Source organism: Lygodium microphyllum, chromosome 4 (genome assembly GCF_053477565.2).
Source record: "Lygodium microphyllum isolate KBCC chromosome 4, Lygodium_microphyllum_v1.1.10, whole genome shotgun sequence".
NCBI lineage: Eukaryota > Viridiplantae > Streptophyta > Polypodiopsida > Schizaeales > Lygodiaceae > Lygodium > Lygodium microphyllum.
This window is the reverse complement of record NC_141138.1, coordinates 113,776,865-113,780,463: the sequence shown is the minus strand read 5'-3', so window position 1 is coordinate 113,780,463 and position 3,599 is coordinate 113,776,865.

Here is a 3,599-nt window from a genome sequence, read left to right as displayed (position 1 = left end):
TATGTAAATATCTAAGCTTAAGTTCAAAGCTCATGTCTCAACATAAACATATCCTTGCATATATATTAGTGGCAAGCATCAATACAACTATGTGGCATACCCTAAAAGCCTATAGGCATCAAATACATAAGCATACATAGTGTACACTTGTTGTCCACATGGTATTATAGTAAAGAACTTTTAAATGGTGGAGTTATCTGAGCTCTAATGGATCCAAATGCCTTTCCCAAGCATAAAAGCATTGATTGGTGCATCAAAACCTTGCCCCATAAGCATCACTAGAGTAATAGGCAATCAAATACATGCTACCCAAACATTAATCCACTACATCTATCTTGAAAGATGAGGCAATGAATGGTACTTAAAACAAAGCCTCCAATGCCAAGAGCAATGCCCAATAGTTGGAGCAACACCCAAGAGTTGATTGAGAACTAATGGAGTTATCGTGAGTTAATGACACATTGGCTATACATTAGGCACAACCAACATGAGCAGTCGTGGAGCCTATGATGGTTGTTCTTCAACTCAATTAGCACTTAGCAAATGGACTTCTTCCCTCTCTCTAACAAACATTGATGCCCTCTCTTCTACCTTGGAGTTAACACAAGATTACTAATTAAAACTATTTTCATCACTTTGTATATAATCAATTTAGTATTTACCTAGGCTTGGACAAGGTGCCCTCCTCATTGCCTTGAAAGAATCAACAAGAGGCTTATCACCATCCTTTCTCTTCATCTCAATATAAAAAATGCTATGCTTCTATCTTTGTAATCACCAAAAAAGAGGTTGTATCTATCTTGTGAGTGATAAAGAGGTATCCTACACTTCTAGACTCTATTCTAACTAACTTTGATCCAACCATCTTGCCTTAGGATTAACAACTAAGATGAAGGGTTGTAAGGACTACTGACAACTAATAATCCTGAGAAGATAGTTTCTATTATAAAGGAGAGGGGTAGTACTCATATACACACACCAATACTTTATCAAACTATTGCAACACCCTCGTTGGTACCATGCATGTGTGTATGGGGGTTATAGCACAATTATGTTACCAAAACTCTACCCAATTTTGATGGAAGCCACTTAAAAGAGAAATGCTTATTGTATGGGATATTAAAGGATGATTAAGCATGAAGAGGAGCATTTGCAATCCTTACATTCATGATGGCCCCAAGTCTCATGTTAATGCCACATCCTTATGTAATTGGGGATGAACAAGTGCTTGGAGTTTACTTCCTTTCATTAATAAATGCGATGGAACAAAAGGGTCTACTCTCAATTGGGTTATCCCTCGATTCTTGCAAATGTACAAACCAATTGATATAAGGACATTACATTATTGAATTCTAGCAAGAAATCATCGTGCCTCTCTCATTAGGATCCACCATTGACTAATGCCCAGTCGAGAGGTCATCTACAAGTGGAAGGTTCACTCCTATGGTGGGACACAAACTAGCAAGCTTTGGTTGTGCTAGTAATCCCCATCATCACCCTATGATGAAGCAAAGACCCCATGAGCTCAATTCACTACATCGGATGGCCCATTTTAGATAAGGGCAATATGGAATCCATGGAGGGTTGTTCCAAACCTTGGAGAGAAAAGAATATTGCTTTGAAAGGATCCTTTTCCATTGCCTTTTGTTCATATAAGAAATTACATGAAGGAACCTACGTAAAGGTCCAATTGAGGAGGCTACTCCTAATTGTGTATTGATAGGACCTAATTAGACAACTAGATCATACATTGGGTATGTGAGTTGGAAAGTAGGTAAATGCTACCATTGATGGGTGTGTCCTATAGAAGGGGTGGGCCAATTAGTGAGGTAGCTTTCTAAGATATATTAGAACATGGCTCAATGAATACGAATATTTGGGTCGATGAATTAGAATCCTAGCTAGCACTATTTTAGGGAGCCTTTGTGTAACTAGGCTTTGGCAGAGGGGTTAATATTTAGCTCCCTCTTATTTCACACACTCTTTAAACCAAGTTTGATGTTAGCTTACTCTAATCTTTGATTGGTTATAAAGTGACCCTTAAACAAGCATTAGGATATTGTTAGATAACAAAATAAAATAGAAACCTTGGGGCAATCCTTTTGGTTCATGTTTTTGGTGCTCCAATGTGAAGTAAACTCAAAAAACACCTAACTAACTAAGTCTATGCATTTCATGGAATCCAAATAGTGTTGTTCTCATAAAGAGATGTCTCAGCATCTCAAACATTACTTTCTCTAGCCTAGCCAAGACATGTATGTCTCATATGGTATCATAGAGGTAGGAATTATTTGTGAGGTTTGTATAGTAATAATAATATTTGTACATTGAAATGTGATGTGATTAGCAAGCTTGAACTTTTCAAGGCCCATTAAAAAACTAATAGGTAACATTCTATTTCATTTCATGACCACCTATCAATCAGATGATTACTACTTTTGATGCTTGGTCATGTGAATCATCAACAAGGTGATCATACCCAAAGAACTCTTATGGATGAAGTTGGAGTGATTACTTTGGTTGGCACTAATGTTGGAAAGATTTCCACATAGATTTGAAGAATTTGAAATGTCTCAAGTGGGACTTGAAGAGGATTGAAGTGTTGAAACAACTATGCCTAGACTCTGCCTTTTGGTTCTCTAAGATAAGGGATCCTTATATTGAACTTAGAGTCAATGGTTGATTGATCAATAAAAACCAATTTGCATACTCCAACATAACCAATATTATACTCTCGAGGATGTTGTGGTTTGCATGAGCTCACTACAATAGCTTATGATATAAATGTTCTTAATGTAAAGAAGTAACCTTCCAAGTAGCTTACAATAGTAGCTACACATTTTTATTATTAGCTTGATAAACCCTAGCAATATTATCAATAATCGGTAATTGTATTGCTGAATTCTTATGTTGTAGAATCTTATACTATAATTGCTTTGATAATAAAGTTACAAGTTTATTGATTCACTTTTGAGAATGTATACCCAGCCTTTGTCAACATGAGGACATCTCTATTTTCTTAAGGAACATAGGATGTAATGTCCTTGAGATCCCTAAGCTTAGATGATTACGCATGACTACATGACTGCTACTTGAGACCACTCTATGGTTCAATGACACCCTCCTCCAATTGTAATTGCCTCTCGATACATCATGTCCTCCCTTCCCCTCCTCCCCTTGCACTGCCAAATAAATTTTCATTTTCCATTTGAGACCTTCCTTCTATCTTAGGGTCTCCAAAAACATCATCGTGTCACTCTATATTATTAGTCCCCCTACCCAATTATCATCAGCAAATTTGGTTATCCTTTCCTCCTCCTCATATTAAGGATGGCCACCATGAGCTTCTAATGAATGAGGGAGGGGAGCTAATATTAGGGTAGGCTTTTAAAGAGGGGTTATAACTAGATAATGGCTTATGAGAGGCAAAAGTGATGAAGCATGCCATTGATGATAATGGAGTTGGAGGGTATTATATTAATGTTGCTTTCTTTAAGGTGGGGAATTATATAATAGGCTATCACTTGAGATAGCTATCGGTTGTTTTAGAGGACCCTCTCACATAAGATCACCATTACCCCCACCATGAAACTCTATTA